The sequence below is a fragment of the Electrona antarctica genome (assembly GCF_951216825.1).
Source record: "Electrona antarctica genome assembly, chromosome: 18".
Lineage (NCBI taxonomy): Eukaryota > Metazoa > Chordata > Actinopteri > Myctophiformes > Myctophidae > Electrona > Electrona antarctica.
This window is the reverse complement of record NC_136799.1, coordinates 7,204,269-7,214,206: the sequence shown is the minus strand read 5'-3', so window position 1 is coordinate 7,214,206 and position 9,938 is coordinate 7,204,269.

The window sequence follows — 9,938 nt, the reverse complement described above, 5'->3', positions numbered from 1 at the left end:
GAAATGTTTCTGCTTGTTGTTTTATTTCTCTCTTTCTTTTTTGCTGTTTTTGTCCTGTAATAGAGTCAAGTTGTAGTGGAATCTTAATAATATCCATTTAAATGAATTCCTTGGGTACACATTGTATGGTAATATGTGCTCATTTGTCTCTGCATTGTTTATGCATTTTCTTCATTTTGTTCCATTTTCGGGTTTTGGTAATGGTTTAAGAAAGGGTTCAGCTTGGTACCTGTCAGAATCTTAAAATACACACTTAAAGGATTAAGGAAAACAGTTGTCAAGAAAGAAATCCACCCCAAAAAGTTACTGAATAGGGAAGTATAGATGTGATCTGAACATTTTCAGCTAATCTTTTGGCAGTTTTTGTACTGTAATAGAGTCAAGATGTGCTTGAATCTTAATAACCATTTCTATGTATTCCCTGGGTCCTAATTGTATGGAAACATGTGTTAATTTGTCCCTGTAGGTTGTTTATTTCAATAGTTTTCTCCTTAATTCCATTTTCGGATTTGGGTAGGATTGTGTAACAAAGTGTTAAAAATGAACCCCATAGGACCTTTTTTTAGCCTGTTACCTGGCAGAATCTTAAAATACACCTTTCAAGGATTAATTAAAAACAGGTGATGTAAAAAGGTTCACTCCAAAAAGTTAGTGAAAAGTGCAAAAGTGCAAAAGTGGAATGTCCGCACACAATACAATTCTGCTCCCTGTCCTTTTTATTTTAACCTAAATACAACGTTTCGCCCCTCCGGGCTTTCTCTGTTCATACCCCAAACAGACATAGGGTCACACGAAGGCAGTCATTGGAGCGGTGTGCACTGTGCACCGCTCAAAAAAAAAGATACATGGTAATAATTTAAAAATAAATATATCTCGTAGACATAATGCTCCATCTGGAAGTCCATGTTGGTACCTCCCAGGTATGTTAGGTAAACTTTGTCATAGGGATTTTAGAAAATCCACCCCCAATCCCCTCCCCCTCGTTTTCATAAGGTCCATCTGAGTTCAATTATGAATTTGACTGTGTACATTTTTACAAATTATTTTAATGCATCTCTGTCAGCAGGTATGACATCAGCTTTTGAGACAAGCAACATAATGACAACAAAACAGCTCCAGCTTCAACAACGGCTCCAAAAAAAATGTTGTCAAAGAATTCTCATTCTCATGCAAGTACTTATTTCACTTTTCATTAGAAAAGAGTAATAAAACATTGAAAATTGATGTTCCTTGTTGATACACAAACTGATACTTGTGTCAGGAGGTTACGCACACAAAACCCTAAGCACAGACACTCAACACTTTTAGAGGCTACAGTAGTGTATATATATAGTTTGCCTCTTTCATACTGTATCTTTAGTAATTGGACCCACAGAGATTTCATGCCAAAGCGTTGGCAATTAACTGTAAGGAAGAGGTGCTATTTTTGTTAGTGTGTTCTGTTGCTAATATTTGATACATGGTATATCAAAGTAACCCTTTGAAACCCATTTGTAGGCTCCATGGGGAGTTGTAATGAAGAACAGAATGGTCTGAAATGATCCCAAACTCATCCCACCAGCGAGTATTGTTTACAATCTGACGTGATAACAGATCTCATTCTGTCCATAGACCTTTTTCATGCCCATATGGACATGATAGTAGGATACACACAGCTGTTCCCAATGATACTTTAAAGCATTATGTTATACTTTACCTATTGAAAAATAGCAGATATACAAGCAACGCCAGCAGCGGTAGCTGCAGCCCCAGCATCAGCATCAGCAGAAGCAGCAGTAGCGCCAAAAGCAACAGCAGCAGCAGAAGCAGCAGCAGAAGCAGAAGCAGCAGCAGCAGCAGCGCCAAAAGCATCAGCAGAAGCAGAAGCAGCAGCAGCGCCAAAAGCATCAGCAGAAGCAGCAGCAGCAGCAGCAGCAGCAGCGCCAGAAGCAGCAGCAGCAGTCGTATCCATCCTGTTTTGCAAAAAATGACACTAATCACCAACGGAATGTCCAATCCACCCCAAATTTAATTCACATGTAGAGGGTGGTTTAATCAACGGAGAGCAATTCCATTTTCATCCATAGGGGTGCCGCAAAAACATGCTTTTTGGGGGATAAATCTGCTATGTTTCACCGGCAATCGTGTGCTTGCTCATTGCTAAGAGAAATGTTGTATAGTTTAATTGATATTCATTTATTCGTGCATTAAATTTCCCCATTGACATGATGGGAAAATGCGAAAACTCACATTCAAGTATTTTTTCCTCGGCGATCGTGAGTTGTCCGGACTTTCGGGGATATGTCCGGACAACTCACTTAAGGTGGAAAAAGGGTGAATTGTCTTGTTACCATACGGAACACCCATGGGGTTAAGCACTTTACATTTGAAATATGAACGTTTGTGTAGCTGTACGGGTTGTAAATGCATGAAGTGCAAACAAAACGGCTCGAAGTTCCGCCATGACGACGTCCTCCTCCTCCTCCGACACAAACAAGCCTTTAAAGTTTAAATCACTCTTAAACGTCTAAAACCACATAAATCGCCGACGTTATCTACCGTCGGCAATTCCTGTTCTGTTCTTTGTATGTGGCAGCGGTGGCCGAACAGATTGTGGAGCGGTCTTGATACCGGAAGGTCGCCAGTTCGAATCAGCGGTCCGACACGTTAAAATTACCACCGCTGAAGTGCCCTTGAACAAGGCATTGAACCACTACGATGAAATGTGTTCTATGAGCAGGGCCTGGCTGGAAACAAGTTCTTGAGCTTAGCCCAGATACCCTGGGTAAATATAGATTTCATTTCATTTCATTTCACACAAGTGACAGCCAGCCAGCCAGGGCAGCGAAGGTAACAGATAGGCCTACGGCACTTGAAAAAAACAAAACACTATATTATTAAATAACCCTGACGTCCTCCTCCGACACAAACAAGCATTTAAAGTTTAAATCACTCTTAAACGTCTAAAACCACATAAATCGCCGACGTTATCTACCGTCGGAAATTCCTGTTCTGTTCTTTGCCTGTATAGAAGTGTCTATTTGTAGCCTACGTCTGAAATGAAATGAAATGAAATGAAATCTATATTTACCCAGGGTATCTGGGCTAAGCTCAAGAACTTGTTTCCAGCCAGGCCCTGCTCATAGAACACATTTCATCGTAGTGGTTGATGCCTTGTTCAAGGGCATTTCAGCGGTGGTAATTTTAACGTGTCGGACGGCTGGTTCGAACTGGGAACCTTCCGGTATCTAGACCGCGCCGCTATCCGTTCGGCCACCGCTGCCACAAATGTTTTGATGAATTGAACATGGTGGACCCTCTTGTAAACAAGTGTAATGCTTAATTGGGGCGTCCACTCACAGTTAACAGTCTTTGTATTGAGTTTGTGCTTGAAATGTACTGTAATTCTGCAAACTGTTAATACATATTTCAATCAATCAAAAACCGTGTGCTTTCCACCCTTAGATGCTGCTATATGCCTACTGCATACGTGTACTGAGCACTAGCCTCGGAGCGGCGTTTAAAGTTTAAAACCCTTCAATATTAATTAAACCTTACGTAACATTATAGAACACAACCAACCCGTGTGGACAGCTAACATCCGTGGCTTCGGGATTTAACACTTTAACGATAGAACTACAAAGTACAAACCCAGTTAGCGGCTAAAACCCAGTGTAGTTTAAGGTTTAAACTTTAGGACAACACTATCTATTTGGAACAGATGTTTGTTGGATCAAGACTGAGCATGTGTTTTATCGAGTAAGCGCTATGCCTTTTACTTCGATAGATATAGGCTATTGGTGTATAAAAGGTTTAATAGTGTTAAAGATTTGAGTATAAAACATGTCATATTGATATAAAAGCAGCATTTACCTCATGTGGCGTGGTGCGTTTCATTCCAAACGGTTCAAACCAACATGCAGTGTTTTTCAATCAAGTCTGATCATCTGCACTCTGTCACACACACGCACGCACGCGCACGCACAAGTGAAGACGTGTCGCCGAAACAGCTCGCCGAGATATAAATATGAGAGAAGACTTACTAAAGTTAGTGTGTGAATGTGTCTCACAATCTAATGAACTGTGTGAACCAAAAATGTCTCACATGCTAATGTCTTGATGGAAGTAGCCTATTAGACATAATTTACCCCAGGCCTATTTGCACCAAAAAAGTCTCACATTTGTAACAGTTTGCAGCAGCAGAATTACAGTACATTTCAAGCACAACTCAATACAAAGACTCTTAACTGTGAGTGGACGACCCAATAAAGAATTACACTTGTTTACAAGAGGGTCCACCTTGTTCAATTCATCAAAACATTTAGAGACGTACAAATAGACACTACTATAGCCAAAGAACAGAACAGGAATTCATCATAAAGGAGGTAAAAAGGGAAAGAACAACTATACAGTGTATATATGATGGAAGATAGAAAATAGCCTAGAAATGAGATGGCTAGTGGTGGAACTTTTTATATTTAATTACATTATAATAAATACAATAAACGTTATGGGGTTTTTAAGTAAAAGTAGCGATACATGATGTAAACATAGCCCGTATACCATACGTAAAAGTCTATCTATTTTAATTTTGCTTGGGTTAAAATAATAATACTGCAAAAAAATAAATGGTTTTGGACATCCATCATTCAGCAATGATGTGTCTTCTTATAGCAATTCTAGGCTTCATACATTTTTCAATAGTGCATAATGAGACGATTTACATATTTGAATACATTGTCTATTTTAAAACCAGTATGGACACAATGGATGTTTAATAGCAGACATTGTATTGAACTGTAGCCTACTGTGCATGTAGTGTCTACTGATGGACACTAGATGGCGTCCAAACAGTTCACACAATTTATAACATAATTTAGTCCAACTACCTGAATGAAACCAAGACTCAAAGAAATGTGTGGTACACCTGATTACCAACTTTTTTGAGGATTTTCGATACAATGTAATATTTATTTAACTAATCACATGAAGGTAGCACGCAACACTTGCATGCGTATCATTTTCTTTTACTCAACTTGTTGTGATATTAGCCCATGCACAGTACATCTTAGTCTATGTACTTGAACTTGAGATACAGTGTACTTGATAGGTATTGTGTACTGCCGGTACTGTAGCATTCTTTATAGATAGGCTACGAGAGACATCTAGGCGACAGCAAGGTCAGCCTTGCTGCAGTAGGCACGTTCTTCTGTCTCATATCTTATTGTTACGTCATGATGATCCAGCACTATATATGTTTCATGTTTGTGTAATAAACTTTGTGAACCTTAGCGTGATACTGTCTCGTGTCTCGTTAATCTGTTCTCCCGGGTACCCGCCGGCCGCCGCCGTAGTCGCCGTACCAAAGTAATACTTCAACAGGATTGTCACACACCACCCAGCCTGCACACACTACCTGTCTGTCAACCCAGACGAGGGTCCCGTATTTAGATTACAACAATTGAAACGGTAAATGGTGCATTTATATAGCACCTTTATCCAAGGCGCTTTACATAGATTGTACATTACATAACATTCACCCATTCACAATACACAGATGGTGGCAGAAACCATGCAAGGCACCAACCTGCACATCGGGAGCAATTAGGGGTTCAGAGTCTTGCTCAAGGACACTTTGACACTACTGTGGGGGATCCCCGAATAAAAGTGAAGGGAGCCCTCCAGAAAATAATAATCTCAGAAGCTGATCCATTTATTTTATGAATATGATGCAGGCAAAGTCTGAGCCCCTGGCCTGTTCCTTCTGTATAGTCTATAGGCCTATAGTCTAAATTGAGTGGGCATTTTGGGCAACCTTTTTGGGCATACGTTTCCAAAAGATTGTTGAAAATCACCATTGCTTTTATGTCTTATAAACTGCTGCTAAATCAAAATAATCAAAATAGAAAGTTACATTAATAATTGTTAAATTAAACTAACAAAATGAGTCTACATGGAGGCAAGATAGGCTACATTATATGAACCATGTATATGCACATCAAATAGTCCAAAATGATTCATCAGGGCTTTTAAAACGGTCACCAGAGATTTCGACCCAGGACAACTCGCCCAACCGCAAATTCGAGTCCGTTCGACCCGTTTTTACCGGGTCGAATTATCTTTACTTTACTTTACTTTATTTGTTTATTTAGACAGGACAGAGCATATTAATGAACGTCACATGAACGTAAATACACCGGGATTAGCAAAGATGCTAATTTTCATCCGCAGTCCTCACACAAAACAGAAAAACAGAAAACAGACAAACGGTGTAACCCCTAGAGGGTAGTAGAGTACAAGGTGACGGTGGTGATTAAGATTGAGTATATTTAAGAGTAAATATTGTAAGCATGCTCCCCCAGTTGCATACTTTTTTAAGAAGGTTTTTTTGTAAACCTTCTTTTCTAAATGAAATAATAATGTATGCCTTATTGTAATGTTGTCTGTTTTGTCCTTCTCTCCTCTAAAATCATTTGAAAGTAGCAGATCTACAGTAGTCCCCATCATTAAACACAACACAAGAGGTGAAATGAATTAACGTAACTGTTATTTTATTTGACAAAACAGGGCAGTGTAAAACAATTTCAAGTCAAAAATAGTAGTATATACAAAAACAATTGAAATAAAATGTATATTACAAAAAGGCTGAGTCTGATTGAATGTGCACTATTTCAGTCATAGAAAAACAAGTTATCAAAAATAGTTATATACAAAAAAAATGGGGGAATAAAAAAGAGAAAGGAGACCAGGCTCTGTCCGCTCTTGCCAGTCCGACCCCGTGTGGCATCGTGTTCACCTCAGCAACAGCTGCCAGCAGCTGGGTGATGTCCAACTCGTTCATTGCATAGGCATCCCATAGTTTTCAAGTCAAAAATAGTAGTATATACAAAAAAATGTGAAATAAAATGTATATTACAAAAAGGCTGAGTCTGATTGAATGTGCACTATTTCAGTCAATGAATTAACGTAACTGTTATTTTATTTGACAAAACAGGGCAGTGTAAAACAATTTCAAGTCAAAAATAGTAGTATATACAAAAACAATTGAAATAAAATGTATATTACAAAAAGGCTGAGTCTGATTGAATGTGCACTATTTCAGTCATAGAAAAACAAGTTATCAAAAATAGTTATATACAAAAAAAATGGGGGAATAAAAAAGAGAAAGGAGACCAGGCTCTGTCCGCTCTTGCCAGTCCGACCCCGTGTGGCATCGTGTTCACCTCAGCAACAGCTGCCAGCAGCTGGGTGATGTCCAACTCGTTCATTGCATAGGCATCCCATAGTTTCACCAGTTTGCCCTCTGTGTCCTTAGTTTTCTTTCGCTGGTAGCGTGCCACCATATCCATTGTGACGAGACGTTGGCAGCGGTGGCCGAACGGATAGCGGCGCGGTCTAGATACCGGAAGGTTCCCAGTTCGAACCAGCCGTCCGACACGTTAAAATTACCACCGCTGAAATGCCCTTGAACAAGGCATCAACCACTACGATGAAATGTGTTCTATGAGCAGGGCCTGGCTGGAAACAAGTTCTTGAGCTTAGCCCAGATACCCTGGGTAAATATAGATTTCATTTCATTTCATTTCATTTGTAGGTGTGAGATTGTGCCAGCTTCTTTGTACAGCAACGACACAAGCAGGTACAGATTCAAGCTTGGCCGCTGTGCTGCGTTGTTGAGTCTGTAGTGCCATCCCTCCAGGTGGTTGTTGGTTCTGATTGTAACGGACCCACAGGGATGTTTCCAGGGTCAATATGTGTTTTCCTTGTGGCTTTTATTTTGAAACGTTTCCTGCCCAAAAGTCAGTTCTCCAATGCTGTTATTTGAAAGATTTCCTGCCCAGTGACAAATCAGTTGCAATTAACATGATCAAGTTCACCTGTGACTGAGGACAACGCCCAGGATGGGGTTGCACACTGAAGCTTATAAAACTGTCACTTGCCCACCTCGCTGGTAGAGGAACAGATATTGCCAGATTTGCCACAAGAGAGTAATGGCAAACATGGAGAAGTTTATTTGAGGAAGGACGGACGGACGGACGGTCAGACCGCAAAGGAAGGACGGATGGCCCAAACGAGCCCTGGAACAGAACAGTTTTGCACAAGCCACTTTAGCACCGAGCTGGAAAGGGGAAAAAGGTGATACTTTTATTGTTGGTCAATCTTGTATGAGGGATACTGGTAATTAGTCTTATTGTTGTATGTATTGTCTGAGGGTTATTTATTTCTATATTGCATGTTGATATGATGGATTAAATATTGTATAGTTTTGTGATGTATATGCTCATGGATGTTATGGAAAATGTATTATGCCTTTTGATTATGGAATGTTATATTGATATAGCCTATATGTTATGTCCTTTTTTCCAGTTTCTACGTTGGGTTCTGAATAAAGAGAAACGTCAAACTCATCAGTCGGCTTTACCCAAATTATTATCCAGCCGGTCCGCTACAGTAGAAACTTTACCCAAGGACTGCAACTCTTCACCACTCATCTACACTGGAGCTCAAACTATGCCATCAGGCCTGCAACACATCGGACAGTCAAATGAATCTGGTGAACGGTTACATTAACACAAACACTACAACTGCATGACGGAACATTACATGGTCAGGAGACGGAACATATATGGACATATTGTATATAAGGGTTCTTGAATTTAATTTCAGTTAATGGTTTACATGCAAAGATTATGGTGTTTTACAGTGAGATTGTAATACAGTGATTTAAGGTCCATATGTTTTTGTGTTGCATTTATTTATGGTTATTATTTTCAGTCACACCCATAGCCTGTTTTTACATTTTATTTGAAATCTAATCCAAAATGGCAGACATTAGCATGATGGTGAATGAGTCAGATGACAATGCAGATCTAGAATTTGTTGAGAATAAGGTAAAGAAGCTTCTATCTATGTATGACCAGTGGAAGGCTATTGCATGGATCACAAAGACACAGTTAAAGGCCAACATTGCTGAGAGCGACCCAGGACATGTCCTTGACACTTTGGTTAAGTGTAAGGATATTTCAAAACTCTACTCTGACATCTTTAAACATGGCACCCCAGATGATTATGTGAGAAGAAGAGTAAATGCTTGTAAATTTATATCGAAGGACATTTTTGAAGTTCTTTTTGACAGAATTGTTGATAATGAATTTGGAACGGGGATGCAGGATTGTTTTTATGAACTGCTTGGCCATGATCCTTTTCACTCTCTTTTTGGTACTTCATCACACGTTGGTACCAAGAGTAGCTATCACTCTGCATCTGTGGCAGTAGAGCTTGCCAGGAAGAGGCAGGGGAGGAGTTTATCAGAGCAGATTGAAGATGAACGGAAGGAGCAGATTGAAGCTGAACGGAAGGAGCAGATTGAAGATGAACGGAAGGAGCAGATTGAAGCTGAACGGAAGGAGCAGATTGAAGCTGAACGGAAGGAGCAGATTGAAGCTGAACGGAAGGAGCAGATTGAAGCTGAACGGAAGGAGCAGATTGAAGCTGAACGGAAGGAGCAGCAGGAGAAACCCCTGACTGCCATGAAGGAACAGCAGGAGAAACCCCTGACTGCCATGAAGGAGCAGGAGCAGCAGGAGAAACCCCTGACTGCCATGAAGGAGCAGGAGCAGCAGGAGAAACCCCTGACTGCCATGAAGGAGCAGGAGCAGCAGGAGAAACCCCTGACTGCCATGAAGGAGCAACATGAGGAGATTCAACAAAAACGGCCAGGCCCGGGTGCTCCGGCTGGCGAGGAAGAAAATGGCATCAAAAGGCAGCTGAAGGTGACTGAGGGAGCAGCAGCAGTGAAGCCCAAAGACCCGGCCCAGCACGGTGCAGCTGCCCTGGCCTCAGATCCCGAGGCGCCAGGGGGTTCAGTTGGAGCTGGTACTCTACAGGCCGGCGGGGGCGATCCTAATGCAGTGGCTGCGATGGCCTACAAGGTGACTACCAAGGAAGACACCCCGGCT